The sequence below is a fragment of the Pipistrellus hanaki genome (assembly GCF_964339955.1).
Source record: "Pipistrellus hanaki genome assembly, chromosome: 2".
In the NCBI taxonomy this organism is placed as follows: Eukaryota; Metazoa; Chordata; class Mammalia; order Chiroptera; family Vespertilionidae; genus Pipistrellus; species Pipistrellus hanaki.
This window is the reverse complement of record NC_140504.1, coordinates 163,871,501-163,890,272: the sequence shown is the minus strand read 5'-3', so window position 1 is coordinate 163,890,272 and position 18,772 is coordinate 163,871,501.

Below are 18,772 nucleotides of genomic sequence, written 5' to 3'. Positions count from 1 at the left end.
GTTACAGGACTGGAATGAGGCGTGGAAATGCTCGAGTCACGCCCAACACACGCACTGTCCTCAGCTTCTCTCTCTAATTCCAAGGTCTGCCATTTCCTAAAACTCAGCTTCACCTTCAGAAAATGAATTGCTCCTTGTTGCAATTATTTAGATTCCTTCATAATATAGAACACTCTTGTTGACCTCCTTGGAATCCAGATAAGAAAGTGGCTCAAAATGTGGAATGTTGATCTGAGAACAACAGTCCGTCTGCCTCCTCAAATCCTCTTGGCAATAAGGCTGTGAGTGAATGAACAACCCTGCATAACTTCACAAAATTAATTCATGTGTGATACTGTTCTTGCCCCACTGCATCTTTATCCCCAATCAAATTCTTACCCCGCTTCTTGCCACAGGTTTCCATGTGAATGCATTTGAAATGTGTTAAATATTTGTATATACTTATAAACTATGCAGTGTTAATTTGAATGCATATATGTCTTTCATTTGTATAAATCATATGGTATCAAAATCTCATTCTGTTGCTTATTTTTGTCACTCAACAATGGGACTGGCAGGGCTGGAGGACATGGTGTTTGCTCTGTTTCATTTAACCTTGTTTTCTTTTGAGGCATATCACACATACAAGAGAGTGCATGGACTTCGAAAGCCGGCTATGTGGCCCTCTCTGATATACCTCCCTCTTCTCACTGTAGGAATCCTGGAGACTAAATTTATGTTAATCCTTTTGTTGTTTTTGTTTCATCCCTGAACAATATTTTGTCTATTTGCCTGGTTTTGCCCTTTATATAAGTGAATCATGTAGAATGTATTCCTTTTTGACTTGCTTTTTTAGCTCAACATTATTTTTTTTAGGTTTATCCATGTTGATGTATAGCTATAGTTTATTTCTTTTCAGTGTAGAATATATTGCTGTATGAATATATAATAATTTGTTTATCTATCAACCACCAGTGGTCATTTGAATTTATTGACGTAATTGTCCTTGCTATCCTGAATAATGCTGTTGTGAACATTTTAACCATGTTTTTATATACAATTAGGCATGAGTTCATGTGTGGACTATATCAAAGATTGGAATTGCTGAATCACAGGTAGAGACACACTCCTGTTCTAAGCAATGCCAGATAGCTTTCCAAGGTTATCATACTAACTCCCAGTGTCTCATAGGTATAGCAGTTCCCTTTCTCCATTTCGTGGACAACACTTTCATTGTCAGACTTCTCAATGTTGAAAATCTGGGGTTTTATTTTGGCTTTAATATATATTCTTTAATTGTCAATGAGCTTGAGCATCTTTTCAGAATGTTATGGAACATGAATGTTGTCTCTTCTGTAAAATTACTATTTGTGTTTCTGCTCATTTGCCCCTTAAGTTTTTCATCTTTTTCTTATGAATTTATAGGACAATATATATGTGTACCTATACATTCTTGTCACTAATTCTTTCTCATGTATATTCCAAATATCTTCTTCCAATTTGGGGCTTTAATTTTAGCTGTTTATGATTATTTTGGTAAATAAAATATCTAATTTTAATGAAGTAGAATTTATCAAGTGTGTATGTGCTGTGTGTTGATTAAAGTTTCTTCTTTTCCTTGTGGTTATTAAAATACCATCATGGACCGGGACCAGTTTGGCTCAGTGGATAGAGCGTCGGCCTGTGGACTGAAAGGTCCCAGGTTCAATTCCGGGCAAGGGCATGTACCTTGGTTGCAGGCACATACCCAGTGGGGGGTGTGCAAGAGGCAGCTGATAAATGATTCTCTCTCATCGTTGTTTCTAACTCTCTATCCCTCTCTCTTCCTCTCTGTGAAAAATCAATAAAATATATTTAAAAAATAAATAAATAAAAAATAAAATAAAATAAAATACCATCATGGCCTTAACTTCTCTGAAACTTGATTCAAAAAAGTACATGTGTCCTGAGTATTTTATGAAGGTTAATGTGATCAAAGTTTATGAAAGAGCCTAGCAAAGCACTTCACACGTAATTGGGACTCAATATGTGTAAGTTTATCCATTAGAGTGTAGCCTTAGCCCTGTATTTTATAGATGTTAGGTATTTACAGGTAATTTAATTTTTAAACAGCAAATATTTAGTATTTTAGTTATCTGGATATTTTGTTAAATGTTTTATTGTTCACTAAAACCCTGTAAAATAACAATATTATCAGCACCATTGTACAGAGGAGGTCATTGAGGCTCAGAAAATAAGTGATTTGCCTTGGGAAAGGCCACTAAATGGCAGATCCATTATTATATTTCCTATCTGCCTTTCTATCTAGACTGTGAAATATTGGATGAGAGGATTTGTATTCAGAGAATGGCAAGATCCCTGTAATGTGGGAAAATAAGTCATATCTCTGTGTCTTGGGGGATATGGCAAAGGGAAGAACGTGAATGTGGTCTACATACCTTATTGCTTTTCACTTTGCAGAACACATGATATGATTTGCCCCATCTGTGTCTCTCATTTCCCTAGACCTGACTCAGAGTCTCTTGGAATCACCCACTCCCTTACGTGACATCTTTTAGCCTGCAGTCCTCTTGACTTGCATCATAAAGACGGTGCCCATAATTTAACCAACCACATTGCTCCTCTCTGAGGAATTCCACATCATATGAAGCATTGCTCTTGTCATAATGTAACTGGACTCCAGTGATTATCTTCCTGTCAGAATCTTGAGTCACCCAGGACACATGTGTCAACAGGGTTTAAAGCTCTGTTTGTTTGCCTCCCCAGACAGATGTTGAAACAGGATCTCCCACCGCCAGTCAAACTGCCCAGACAACCAAGCAACTCAGTAACCACTTGCTAAAGCTAACACTCTTTTGGCATTCAGTTTCCCACCAAATGAATTATAGCATGGCACACACTGGGTTCATTCAAGTAACTGAATGTTAGATCTGGAAGAACCTTAGCAATTATCCAGACAACTTCTATATCATAGCAGGACAGGAACAAAAGTCAAAGACTGAATGCATGGGATTAAATCCCTTATGTTAAATGTACATCCTTAGTTGAAAAACCCTGTATGACTAGCTCTTATCTATAAAATTAAGATTAAGAAAAAATACCCATACTTACTACATCATAGGGTTGTTGGGAGAAACAAATCAAATAATATACATGCATCTGCCATGATGTCCTTTAATCCAAATATGTGTATATAAGGAAAAATACCATTTGTTGGGTTATTTTTTAATCCTCACCTAAAGATATTTTTTTATTGATTTTTAGTGGAACTTGGGGGAGAAAGAGAGGGAGAAAAACACATTAATTGATTGCCTCCCACATGCACCCTAACCCAGGCTGGGGATCATGCCTGCAACCAAGGTACCTGCCCTTGATCTTGGGAATTAAACCCAATATCCTTGGATCTGAGGGCTGATACTCTAACGGTAACCAATGAACAAAACTGACTAGGGCAATTAGGTTTTCTTAAATTCAACTTTAGTAATTTGTCCTATAAAATGCATAACTAAATATTAGAGATCTTCAATTTTTTTCTTTGTGTCCAAAGGAACACAATAAAGCAAATACACAAAGCATGCAGCAGATTCCACAAAGAAAAGCTCAGTAACTCTTATTTCTAAGTGGTGTTCACACAGAGCATAGATGGCATTTTTCTGCTCTACTCATGCCTATGAAAGGCACTGCTAATTAATACCCTGTTTCCCAAAAAATAAGACAGTTTCTTATATTTTTGTTCCCAAAGATGCGCTAGGTCTTATTTTCAGGGGATGTCTTATTTTTCCATGAAGAAGAATACGATACACATTTATTGTTAAATGAAAATAAAAGAAATTTATTACCTGTATACGGTACGGTAGTACGGTAGTTGTCAACACAAACCAGACAAACTGTGAATCCTACAGTATCAAGAATTTACTCATTTATTCAATGACAATCATGTCATCATCTTTTGGAACATCTTCATTGCAATCCAATTCCTGAATTTCCTGGTGAATTTCTTGTGACTCCATTTCTTTCAGAATCAGTGGACCAAATCTCTCATGTTTAGCAATAGCATTTTGAGACAAAGCCTAGGGTGGGGGGGCTTATTTTCGGAGGGATGCCTTATAATTCACTCAGAAGGAAACCTGTAAGTAGGTCTTATTTTCGGAGGATATTTTATTTTCGGGGAAACACGGTAATGGTTCTCTTTCAAATGAGCATCTACATGAATTTAGAACTTTCCTCAACTTGGCATTTCAGGAAGTCACCAGCAATTATTTCTTGAAATTAAGCATTTGATATTGTTGAGAAACAATGAGTTAAAAGTATAGTCTATAGTCCTGACCAGTATGGCTCAGTTGGTTGGAGTATTGTCCTATGCATCAAAGGGTCATGAGTTCAATTCTCCGTCAGGGCACATACCCAGGTTTTGGGTTCAATTCCTGGTCGGGGCGTGTACAAGAGGTAACTGATCAATGTTTCTTACATTGATGTTAATTTCTCTCTCTCTCTCTCTCTCTCTGTCTCTCTAAAATCGTTATATATATATATATATATATATATATATATATATATATATATATATATATATATATATAAACACATATCCTAGGGTGAGAATTAAAAAAGCCTACTCTATAATAAATTCTTATAATGAAGTTTGTTGCATTTATTTTTGCTGTTTAACCTACAACCCCCAAACAATGCCAACTAATTTTATAGCTTGGCTTGAATGTTCCTCAGATGGATTTGCCTAGGCTTGCTGGAGAAGCTGTATTTCCTATAGGTCTGGCTGGTTTGGAAGGCCCAAGGTAGCTTCACTTAAAAGGCTGGAAGCTGGTGTTTACTATGGATGGAGGTGCTTCAGTTCTCCATGTGGCTTCTCATCTCTAGGAGAAGAGGCTGATTTTCCCTAAATGACATCTCAGGGCAGCATTCTACAGGGGCAAAGGCAGAAGCTACAAGGACTTGTGAGGCTTAGTTCAGAAGTCAAATAACTTCACTTCTACCATATTCTATTGATAAAAGCAAGTCAATAGGATACCAATATTCAAGAATAACATATATTCCACCCCCAGACAGGCAGAGCAACAATGTTGTATTGAAAAAGGTACACCAATTAGGAGAAATTTGTGGCCATTAGACACTCTATTAGAGTGTACCCTCTTGCCATAAATTATACCTATTCCTTCTACATAAAAAATGTAGTCACTTCCAAAATTTTCATCCTAATTGTTTTAAGCATCTATTGCTGCATAAAATAAATAAGGGCTTATTATCTCATACAATTCTGTTGGTCAAAAATTTGGGAGGTTAGCTGGATAGTTCCATCTCTGGTCTCTCATGGGATTTCAGTCAAAATGTCAGGCAGAGTTGCAGACAGCTGAAGGCTTGCTTGACTGGGACTGGAGGATCCACTTTCAAAATGATTTATTCACATGCCTGTGGACAAGAGCCTTCAGTTTATCACCACAGAGACCTTCCCATATGGCTGCTTAAGATTTCACACAATATGGAAGTTGGCTTTTCCAGAGTGAATGTCATATGAGAGAGTGCGGGGACAACAGAAGTGTTAGTTATGACCTTGCCTTGAAAGGCATGCATAGTTACTTCCATAATATCTCATTCATTACTGAGGCCAGCCTCATTCAGTATGGAATGGGACTACATAAGATCATTGGGGTCCATTTTGGAGGCTTGCTCCACACCAATTATGATATCAATTCCAGAATTTCCTTATCTTCTTCAGTCTGAATGTGAATAGGTCATAACAACACTTAAATATGGTTGTCAGGCAACAACTCTTGAACAACAAGCACTCCAGAGACCTGTGAACTAAAGGAAATTCTTCTTTCCCAGACACATACAACATACAACCCTGAGATATAGGGGAAGGGGGGAGAGAATTTACAATAAACCATCTATTCATAATGAGATAACAGTAGATAAATAGAAATCTATAATCAATTTTGAAATCAAGATGTCACATGTAATTAAGCTCCTTACCCTGGGGGTGGGATGTGTTCCTTAATTAGGGAGCTAGGGAGCGGTTCTTCTCCCTGGGAGTTGTCTCATTGTTCTCCTAGCTATTCACTCTATATTATGAACTCTTGGTCCTAAAAGGCACTTCTTTTTACAAAACAAATGGTTTATGCTGGCATCTGAATAGTTTTCTCTAGGACTTTGTGCCTCCTGCTTCCCACAAGCCTCTTTTCATTTTAACTATCCCCACCTATCTCAGTTAATGTTACCAACATTTAAGTTACTAATGCTATTGGCAATATAATTATCTTAAAATCTGTGTGAGTTTCTCATTAATATTCACAGCATTCACTCTATGTCCCCAAAGCTCAGTGGTAGAGCGTTGGTCTGTGGACTGAAAGGTCCCAGGTTTGATTCAGGTCAAGGGCATGTACCTTGGTTGCGGGCACATCTCCAGTAGGGGTTGTGCAAGAGGCAGCTGGTCGATGTTTTTCTCTCATCAACATTTCTAGCTCTCTATCTCTCTACCTTTCTCTCTGTAAAAAAATCAATAAAATATATATTGATATATTTTTAAAAAAGTCAAATTCATAATTCTTTTTAAGATGGATCTCTATATACCTTAGAAAATTTAGGCTTCTCTGAGACAATGCCATTGAGATTAAAAGCCCTCCTCCTCTCCTGCCCCCCCCCCCAACACACTTTTTAGCTAATAGAACTAACTGGGTCCCTTAAATCTTATGAGATATGAACTAATGATATTACAGTCATACCCTCAATTTAATTTTTCCCCTGAATCCATTATTTATTTCAGTAATATTTCTTCAGCTGCAAAGACAGAAAATACAAAGTAGTTTTATTTTCTAACCCAGCAAGTTCCTGTTCTTTCATATTTTCTCCAAATTTTGCTTGCAAAAATTACAATTCTCTCGTTAGATCATCTTTCTTCCCATACTTTATGATATGTAGTCAAAAACACTATTCAGTATTTTTTTTCTTCTGCCTTAATATCTCCTAAGCCAGATCCAACAAGTTCACTAGGTGCATTTCTATCTTCCAAGTTGCTATGGTTCTGCCACCAAAGTGGTAGATTGCCCCTTCTCTCTTGGTCTTTAATAACCATTTCCTTTATGCTCCTCTAGCCTCTTTTCCCTCTTCTCTTTCCAGCCTCTACCCACCACTGAATTCCAAAGCCAACGCGACATAATTGAGGTTCTTGGTATGGCAGCATCATATTTCTAGTTACCAATTTGTTTCAGTCTTTATTGCCGCATAACAAATCATCCAAGATTTAGTGGCTTAAAACGACAGTGATTTATAATTTCTCACAATTTTGTTTTGACTGGGTGGGGCCTCTGGGGAATTTTGGAACTCACTTTTTGTTTGTTTTCAATTTTCACATTTTTTATTGTCACAACTGGGTGGGCTTTACTTACATTTAGAGGTTAGAGGCCATGGATATTTGTAAACATGTGCAGAAGACACCCCCCCACACACACACACACAATAAATTATCTAGCCTAAAATGTCTCTAGTGCTGAGTATTTTCTATATAGATTATCTTTTTTAATTTTAGTAATAGCCCCATTAGGTAGGTATGATCTCATTATTTATAGAAAAGTGAAGCTCAGAAGAGTAATTTAACTTTGAACAAGATCACACAATTAGTAAAGGGGATAGTTAAGGCTTAAACACATCTATGCATGAGCTTTTAACCATTATACTATATGATGTGCATTTCTCCTGGACTGGTGATATTCATAAAGGATCATATTTTCTAAATATTAAAACCCTACCATTTCTTCTTTGAATTTTTCCTTAATGTCTCAGCTGCTTTTCCTAGAAACAGACCTGAGGCAAGGATTAAGTTCTAGTGCTTTATTTAGGAAGTACAATACTGTAGCAATGAAAGCTAGCAAAAGGGAAAGTGAGGCAGAGAAATATGGGGAAATAATGCAAGGTGTTGTGTTCCAGCAAGGAATCTTTATGAGGCAACTACATGAGATATCTCCAAGTGGGCTTTTCAAAGGGGAATGTGCTCCTTGGTTCAGTCTATAGAAAGGGAGGATGGGAAAGGAAATTTATTTTCCAGATCCTTCACATTTCCCAAGTTCCATTGCTCTTAAGTTTGCCTTCCAGGAATTTAATTCCTCCCTACTCCCAGGTTGCATTACTCAGCCCCTGCAGCAGCTGCTCGAGAAGCCAGATCTCATGCCTTCAGCGTGGTCTTTGTCTAAGTCCAGAAGTGCTATGAGATACAAATGCTTTCTAGCATGTTGTTGTTCGACCTCAGGTAGTTTAACTGGATCAGCAGAGTCAGTCAGACAGAGCTGAGGTGGAGCAGGTAATCAGAGGTTTCAGAGTAGGTGAAGCCAAGAGAATTGAGGTTGAACATAAGGTGTGTCTGATATACACTTCAACATGGTTCCCCCCCACCCCACCACTGGAAGGAAAACGTTTTGGCTTGAATGAGCTAATGTATCAGTTGGGATTAATTAAGCTTAAGAAGCAGACAGCCCAAGTCGAACTGGCTAAAGCACGAAGGAAAAAAATAAAAGTTATTGGCTCACATACCTAAAAATATAAAAGATCAGCAAGTTTCTGTGGCTCCAGGTCCACAGCCCCAAAGCTCTCTTGACTCAGCCTTCCTCCTTGAGCCAACTTTATATTCAGGTTACTAGTGAAATGATTGTAGTAACTCTAGGTCTCTCATTCACAACCAAATATCCAGAGGAAGCAATAAACTGTCTTCCCATTTGGTTCTCTCTTATAAAGAAACATTTTCTAAAAGTTCCTCAGCAAACACCCTCTTGTAGTTCTCAATGCCCAAGCTGGATGATGTGCTCATGCCTTAACAAGCTCCATGACTATTAGCTTGAGACTGGAGCCATCAAAGGCATGGGGAAGAGAGGGCCCAGGTGGATAGAATAGCAGGAACCATGGATAACTATACAGTTTGTCTCAAACATATTTGGTCTGAAGTGAGTTTGGACAACATGACAATTGTCTAGTAAGAAATGCAGATGGCAGTCTGGTCTTTGTTTCTTTACCAACTTTTGAAAGCTGTTTCTTGGAGACATTGTAATTTTCTCTTTAATATCTAGTGCCTCTTCACTGAATCTCATTTTGTAGTAATCATGCAGTTTGAGGACATTCCAATGCTAGAGGTTGGCTCTGGTTGGTTTAAGCAGTTGTGGGTATCCCTTCGTCTTGACAGTGATTGGCGTGGGAACCCTACCTCAACTAATCAATGTGCATTGAACCATGGAGCTTGTTAAGGAATGAGTATATCATCCAACTTGGGCATTGAAAACTACAAGAGGTCCTTTTAGGAAATGTTTCTTTATAAGAGAGAAACAAAAGGGAGACAGTTTATTCTTTCTCTGGATATTTGGTTGTGAATGAGAGACCTAGAGTTATTACAATCATTTACTAGTAGAAATCTTAGAAGTCTAGATCATACTGCATGCTATGTGGTCCCAGAAGGTCTGTAAATGCAGCCTTAGAGGCTGAAGGGAAGAGCTAAACAATTGGGGTTCTGGAACTGCACTCATCCAACCAAAGCATTGATTTGACTTATTTTATTTGACTTGAATAATCAAATCAAATTTGAATTGGTTTATTTTATATAGTTACACTGTTTGTTTTAAGATTAAGTTTCCTTTGTAGGAAGAATATCCTGAAGGAGGGAGGGAAGTTTACAAATAAAATCCACTTATCATAAAAATGAGAGAACTGAAGGTCAGAGAGGGGTTTGAGGCATGTGTTGAAGGTCATGATGCTGACCTGACCCTCTGCCTCATGACAACTGTGCCATATTTTAAAAGATCCATCCTGTGCTCCTGAGTCCTCTCTTCTCTGTAATCAATAGCCTGAGCTCTTGCAAATCTCATGCACAGAAATATGTCAAGTCACCTCACTAATCCTTTGCTCAATTCCTTGTTAAAATCTTACAGTGCACAGTGCCAAAAGCTGAACGTGATAATTCAAATATATCTGAGCATCAGAGGGAAGAGCAGGACTACCTCATCCCCTGTAAGAAGGCTGCACTTCTGATAATGCAGCCATGGATCATGTTAGTTAGTTGGCAGACACAAAATACCATTGCCTCATACTATCCAATAAAACTCTTAAGACCTTTCTATAAGCTGCTGTGAAGACTTTTCTTAGAGCCAATTGCAGAACTTAACATTATTTCATTTATTTTAAAAATCCACAATTCCAAGTGGCCAGCTTTGTACATTTGGGGGCATTCCATGAGTAGACTGACAATTCTAGGGCAGGAGTAGCAAACTCAACTACCCTTAAGGACCAGGCAGGTGGGGCAGGGAGGTAATGTAAACCAATGAAGGTGGCCAGATATAATCCAAACCTTTGAGGTGGAGACTCTGGTGAATTGAAGAACTTGGCCCCATCTAAAGAGACAGATTCTACTCAGCTTCAGCTCACTATGACTATGCAAAAATCAAGCCCAGTGTTGCTTAGCCTTCTGATGTTTTAAGAAAATCCAAAAATGTGGATATTTGCTGGAAATATCCAGGCTTTTTAATGTTGGCCACTAATTTGCAAAGTTCTAATATACTCTTTAGGCCAAGCAAAACACATCTGCAAGCTGGGCTCAGCCCAGGCACTGCAAGTTTGCAGCCTTTGCCCTGTGCAGATGAGGGAGTTGGGCAGCACTGGCTATGGAGACAAAAAATATGAAGTGATTTCAATGATCTTGGATTTACTAGCATAACATTTATTTTAATGTTCCCCTGTTAATCATAGACTTAAGTACTTAAAAGCTGGAAAGAATCTGAGATTATATGGTTTAATTCTATTGTTTTATGGAAGAAGAATCTGTGATCCAGGCAAAATTGACTGGATTCTCAGTAATGCAAGGAGCTGTACTGGTCCCATAGCCCAGGGTTTCTCAACATTGGCACTATTGACATTTTGAGTCATATAATTGTTTATCATGGAGGCAATCCTGTGAATGCAGGATGTTTAGTAGCATCTCTGGCCTCTCCCATTAGATGTCAGGAGCTCCCCTTCATGGGCAAAATAGAAGCAAAAATGCATTCAGATATTAGCTAATGCCTCCGGGGATGAAATAACCAGGGCCCTTGAAAATCACTGTCATTCTCCAACCCTTTGTCTTACAGATGAAGAAACTAAGACTGAAAATTTAAGAGTTTTCTCCAAGTTATATGAGGAGTTATTTACATGGTTTATACCCAAATTCAAATATAATTCCCACTGGAGCGCTCTCTCCACCAAAGTCTGCAGATCGGAACCATAATTTTGTTATTAAAAGAGTATCTAAAGCTGCATATTTTAAATTAAGGGGTAACATGGCATAATGGCAAGGAGCACAGCTTTTAAGACTAACAGAGCTGAGCTTCATTCTTAGCTCTTCTGCTTACTAATTTTGTGACACTAATCAAGTTAACCTCTCTGAGTATTTATTCCTTATTTGAAAAATGGATAGTTCTAAAAAAGTTTATTTTTTTAAAATGGGTGGTAAAATACATATAATGCTTGCTACATAATAAGGATTCAATAAATTGAAGTTATTATTATTAGTATTAGTATTATTATTAGCTGGACCTGGGGTTGACAAATATCCCCCCTCCAACCAAATCAGGCCTGCCTATTTTTATACAATCCATGGGATAAGAATGTTTTTTGCATTCTTAAAGTGCAAAAAGCAATACTGTATTGAAGTTTATGAAAATCGTGTGAACTCAAATGTCAGTGTCCATAAATAAATTTTTGTTGGAATAGAGCCATGCTTATTTATTTATATATAGTCTATGACTGCTTTCACACTACAACAAAAAGAATTGAGTAGTTGCAATATAGATCATGTGCTAGTAAAGCCTAAAATATAAAATATACTGTCTCTTTACAGAAAGATTGCCAATCTCTTCACTAGATCTTTTATCTGCAGGAGAAAACAGGCAGCTATAATTTGCACACAGCCCTCTGGCATGCACTTCTAGCACCTCTATTTGTATTTAATCCTGTTTACTGGAGACATTTCTCAGCATCTGTGTATACCTAGCATTTTCAGAAATAGTCATTCAGGGGACATGAAGAACCTTTACTTTTTATAGATGTCTTCTCTTACTAATAAATAAATCTTATTGTAGACTGGTACTTGGAGGTGTTTTCAAGATCTGGAATATTTATCAAAAAGAAAGGAAATAGTTTTCTCAGTGTTAAGCCAACCACATATTTTAAGTGTTGCATGATTTGGACAGGACAATAAAGAGGGATATCCGGGATTCCGGTAAAAAGGAAAAATAGATAAGAACTATCTGCCAAGACTAAAATTTAAGAGATGTTGTCATGTCACCTTTTTTTTTCTCTTAGTAATACTTAGAGCATCTTGGTTATGATTTAATCTGACTATAGGCCAAGGTTTAAAAACCAGGATACCTGTTTACAGCCTTCATCTTATACTCAACAAGATTTGTAGTCTCAAGAATTCTTTTTCAGCTCGAGACAATACATATATTGATTGTCTAGTATGTGCCAGACATTGTGCTGGATATCAGAAGTGCAAAGATAAATCAGACACGGTCTTTGCTTTACAAGATTTCACTGAGGGTCTGGTTAAATCACTAAACTTCTTTGAGATCAGTTTTCTCATCATAAGAGTAGAGCATTGAACTAAATATTAGTATTTCATAAACTCAAGAAACTTTTATTGAGCTCCTTTGTCTCGCCATGTCCTCTAGTAAATAATAAGGAATGATAATAGTACTGTGTCACTTTCATCATCTAATGAGGAAGTATGCAGAATTGCTGTACTGTGAAGTAGTTCATAGGTAATTACAATACAATAAATGCAAAGTGGGCATATGAAGCATGTGAAAGGAACCCACTAAAAATATCAAAGGCATATTTCACTGACTTAGAAAACACTCTCCAAAAGTTCATTTGGAACAACACAAGACCCCGAATAGCCACAGCAATCCTGAGAAGGAAGAGTAAAGTAGGAGGGATCTCAATACCAGATTTCAAGCTGTATTACAAAGCCACTGTTCTCAAAACAGCCTGGTACTGGCACAAGAACAGACATATAGATCAATGGAATAGAATTGAGAACCCAATAGGAGGATCCAACATGGCTGCACAAGTAAACACCTAACTGCAGCCGCACACAACAATTTCAATAAAATACAACTAAAATATAAAATGGGCATTGCCCAGAGCTACAGGAAAGTTGACTGACTGAAAATTCTACAACAAGAAGGAAAGGGAAAACTAGAAGGAAAATCAGAGGAGCTGTTGTAAAAGCCTAAGGTACGGAGACAAGCTGCGCACATGGAGAGGATGGAGCCAGAGTGGAGGGGGCGGCTGAGTGCCTGGCTGGCGTTCCCTAGTGGGAAGGAGACAAAAGCTCCGGACTGTGCTGAGCCCAGTTCCTACTGTTCTGAACCCCAGTTCTAGACCAGACCCCGGGGACCCAGGCTCATACAGAGGGAGACTGGGCTGTAAGGCGGAAACCCGGGGGAGCAGCGAAAGGAGGTCCCAGAGGCGTGCACATTGCGCGCAGAGAAGGGATGGTTGGCTGTGCCTTAGGATTGCCCTGGTGGGAAGGAGACAAAAGCTCCAGACTGCTCTGAACCCCACTTCCAACCCCACTTCCAACTGATCTGAACCCCAGTTCCAGGCTCATTGGGGGAGAGACTAGACTGTTTGGTAGCAGGCAAAACTCAAGGGCACCTTTCTCTCAGAGGTGCTTGCAGTGAGTACTGAAGGACCCTGAGGAATACTGAGACTAAGGAGCCGCATAGGGCGTGGCTGATGGAAGCCAAGGCTGTAGGCTCCACCCTGAAAGCCCACCTCATCCAAGTAGAACACAGAGACTTTTAAGGCTACCAACTCAGGGGAGCTATGAAAATGCCGAGACAAGGAAATAGATCACAAATGAAAGAAATGGAGGACAGAAAATGCTTATAAGGTTTTTCAAGAATTTCCTAGAAAAGATTGATAAGTCCTATGAGGGTATGAGAAGGGATCAACTAGAAATAATAAGGAATCAACAAGAAATAATAAGGGATCACAACAAGAAATAAAGAATACATTGTCTGAAATAAAACATTATACAGAGTCCTAAAAACAGAATGGGAGATCATAAGAATCAAGTCAAAGATTTGGAATATAAAGAGCCAGAAGACACTCCTCCACAGAAGCAAGAAGGCAAGAGAATCCAGAAAGTTGAAGATAATGTAAGAAACCTCTGGGACAAATTCAAGCGAACCAACATCAGAATTATGGGGATCCCAGAAGATGAGAGAGAGCAAAATATCAAAAACATACTGAAAGAAATAGTGACAAAAAACTTCCCAAACCTGATGAAAGAATTAGATTTACAAGTCCAGGAAGCACACAGAACTCCAAAGAAAAGGAATCCAAAGAAGACCACACCAAGACAAATCATAATTAAAATTCCAAGAGCAAAAGACAAAGAGAGAATATTAAAAGCAGCAAGAGCAAAGCAGGTAGTTACCTATAAAGAAGCACCTATGTCCTATACAATTGTCAGCTGATTTCTCAACAGAAACCATGCAGGCCAAATGGAAATGGCAAGAAATATTCAAGGTGATGAATAGTAAGAACCTAGAGCCAAAGATAATCCACCCAACAAAGCTATCACTCAGAATTGAAGGCCAGATAAAGAGCTTTACCAATAAAAAAAAAGCTAGAGGAGTTCATCACCACCAAGCCAGAATTATATGAATTGCTGAAGGGGGTTCTTTTGGAAGAGAAAGTAAATAAAGATAAAAACTATGAACAACAAATACTTAACTATCAACAAGTGAATCTAAAAACCAAGGAAATTAAAAAAAATCTGATGAACAATATTAACTGTTGAATATAATAGAATCAGAGGTATGGAAGGGGAGTGAACTGATGATTCTTGGGGAAAAGGGGAGAGAGGGATGTGGGAAGAGACTGAACATAAACTGTGCGCCTATGGATGAGGACAATGAGGGGTGGTAAAAAGACAGAGGGTGGGGTGGGAACCTGGTGGAGAGGAGCAATGGAGGGGGGGGGGAATGAGGAACATTTGTAATAATATGAACAATAAAGATTTATTTTTTTAAAAAATTGAGAACCCAGATATCAACCCAAATCACTATGCTCAGTTAATATTTGACAAAGGAGGCATGAACATACAATGGAGTCAAGACAGTCTCTTCAATAAATGGTGTTGGGAAAATTGGACAGACACATGCAAAAGAATGAAACTAGATCACCAACTTACACCATACACAAAAATAAACTCAAAATGGATACAGGACTTAAACATCAGACGGGAAACCATAAAAATGCTAGAGGCATCCACAGGCAGCAAAATCTCAGACATATGCCAAAAGAACTTCTTCACTGATACTGCCCCTAGGGCAATGGAAGCTAAAGAGAAAATAAACAAATGGGACTACATCAAAATAAAAGGCTTTTTCACAGCAAAAGAAACCATCAACAAAACAACAAGAAAGCCCACTGTATGGGAGAACATATTTGCAAATGTTATCACTGATAAAGGTTTTATCTCCAACATCTACAGACAGCTTATACAACTTAATAAAAGGAAGATAAATGACCCAATTAAAAAATGGGCAATAGATCTAAATAGAATCTTCTCAACAGAAAACAGAAGGAAGGCCAAGAGGCACATGAAAACATGCTCAAAGTCACTAATTATCTGAGAGATGCAAATCAAAACACAATGCGGTACCATCTCACACCTGTCAGAATGGCCAACATCAACAAATCAACAAACGACAAATGTTGGCAAGGTTGCGGAGAAAAAGGAACCCTCGTGCACTGCTGGTGGGAATGTAGACTGGTGCAACCACTGTGGAGAACAGTATGGAGCTTCCTCAAAAAACTGAAACTGGAACTCCCGTTTGACCCAGTAATCCCACTCCTAGGAATATATCCCAAGAAGCTAGAAACACCAATCAGAAAAGATATATGCACCCCTATGTTCATAGCAGCACAATTTACAATAGCTAGGATTTGGAAACAGCCTAGGTGCCCATCAGCAGATGATTGGATCCAAAAACCATGGTACATCTACACAATGGAATATTATGCTGCCATAAAAACGAAGAAATTCTCATCATTTGCAGCAACCTGGATGGAATTGGAGAACATCATGCTGAGTGAAATAAGCCAGTCAATGAAAGATAAATACCACATGACCTCACTTATTTATGTATGATAAAGAACATTATAAATTGAAGAACCAAAAGATAGATATAGAGACAGTAAAGCAACAAGCAGACTGTCAAATTACAGCGGGGAGGTTAGGGAGATCTGGGGGAGATAAGAGATCAACTGAAGGACTTGTATACATGCGTGTAAGTACAACCAATGGACACAAAACTCTGGGGAGAGAGGACATGTATGGAGGGGGGGCAATGGTATATGTACAAAGATAATAATTTAATTTTAAAAAAGCACAAAGATGCACTTCTAACTCTCAAACAATCAAAACTTTCTCTTTCTCCCCCTCCAAGTTACCATCTGCAAATGTATCTGCAATGCCAATGAGAGTGGCCCCATTACAACTCTCCATTTAATGAGTCCTGACTAATTTGGCAAGAGATGTAGGATTCTACACATTATTTAAGCTGTTCTGATTAAATTTAATTAAATTCCAAACTTCCAATCCCATTGCACAAGGCACAAGATGGAGCCTTCTCAGGAAAGATCCCTCAACATTCAGACCCTAGAAGGCTCTCCAACAATTTTGGATGTCTCGTGGTGACCATATCTTCCCCCTGCTTCCCATTATAAGGTCATTCTACCTTCTCTAGCATTGCCAAGAGTCCCCTATAAACCTATAAAGGCCTGTCTGACTATAGTCAATTCAGAGTGCACCTGGCTAGTTCTTGACCCCCTGTCCCTATCCCATCATTTCTTAGGAAACCCAGGTTTCACTAAATTTCTCAATGTGCTGAGCCAAAGTGTTCCTTTCTACCCACCCCCACACCAGCCTCTAATCCATTCCTAGGCCACGGTGCACTTGGGGAAAATTCAATCCATATGTTTCCTTTGCTGCCTACAGAACTCATCCAGCTATTGTTTAAAGAGGGAGGCAACAGCCAAGAAGAGCCATGTGAAGCCTCTCTTGGCCTTCCAACCCATTATTAGAGAGCAGGAAAAGAAGGGCTTTGCCAAGAGCAAACCTGAAACATTCCTTTGGGCTTGATTCAAAGCCTGCAAGTCATGTTTCCACACAAACATGATATTTGGATCGAAGATTCAAGGCAGTTTTCATGGGCTCCTTTGGACATGAAGAGATGGTAACAGCTACCACCACCACTGACCTGGCTCTGAGACATGTGTGAAGGAAATCCATCTGCAGGAGGTTGTTTTACATTATTACCTCCCAAAGCTGACATATGCCCTCTCTGAGAGTATAAGCTCTCCTTAATTATTGGCACACCCTATCACAGAATCAATGCCTTTAGAGTTCAAAGGGACACCAGATATCTACTAGGTGTTTCAATCACCTCATTTCTTATAATAAAAGCCCAGCAACTGAAACAGCAGAATGACCAGAGACCAGAATGACTGCGGACCCTCACCCCAGCCAGCCCTGCCCCTCAGCAAGAACCCTCCACCCCAATTGTGTTGTGGCCAGCTGGCAAACTGCCCAGGGCCCCTTACCCTTGCAAGACCTTCCCCATCAGGGCAGGCCAGCCGGCCCACACCCATGCAATGGGCCTCTATCCTGTATAATTAAAGGGTAATATGCAAATTAACCCTAACAGCAGACTGACCAGAATGACTACTCTATCAGTCACTATGAGGTGCACTGACCATCTCTAGGTCCCTTTCCTCAGCCAACGGGTTCTGATTGCCTGATGGCAAACAGGGAACCAGGGGTAGGTAGCAGCAGGGGATGTGGCCAGCTGTGGGCAGCCAGGGAAGATGGCCTTGATCACAGGTCAGGCTAGGGACCGTACCCATGTATGAATTTCATGTACCGAGCATCTAGTCCTATATAATAAAAGGATAATATGCAAATCAACTGAATGGCAGAATGACCAGTTGCTATGATGTGCACTGACTTGGACTCCCTTGGACATAGGCTCCCTTAGGTGTAGGGAGCAGGCCTAAGCTGTCAGTCGGACATTCCCCAAAGACTCCTGGACTGCAAGAGGGTACAGGCCAGGCTGAGGGAACCCCTGAATACACAAATTTCATGCACTGGGCCTCTAGTTTTAAAATAAGAGAAAACTTAAGCTCCAAGAGTGCAAGGGACTTATCCAAGGGCAAATAGCTGATCCAGTGTTTCAGGAAGAAACCAGAACTTCTAATTCCAAGTTCAGAGCTTGGTATTCAGACAGTATGCTCTGACTGCATACAGATCTAAATGCCCAATATAAAGAAGATAAATTTCCATGTTTTAACCTGCCTGACTTATTCTGGACCAATCTTTTTTTTTTTTTTTTTTTTTTTTTTTTTTTTTTTTTTTTTTTTTTTTAAGGTGTATTTATTTACCTTATCTACTTATCTTGTTTGTTTGTTTGCTTGCTTCTTTTATAGAGGGGCAGTGGGAATTCTTTGAACTCACAAGCTAGGGACTTCAAGGTTGCAGTAGAAACCCATTCTCTAGGTTTCCTAACAGATCTCTATATGGGCTCTCTGTATAATATTGAAGACAGAGAATTCATTGCTCTGTGCGTTGACCCATTCCATCTTTGGGCAGATAGCTGTAGTTGCTAACAAAAGAAAAACCAACTCTTACATTAAGGAGAAATTTGTCTCTCTATCATTTCATACATACACACATTTGCTTACTGGAATATCC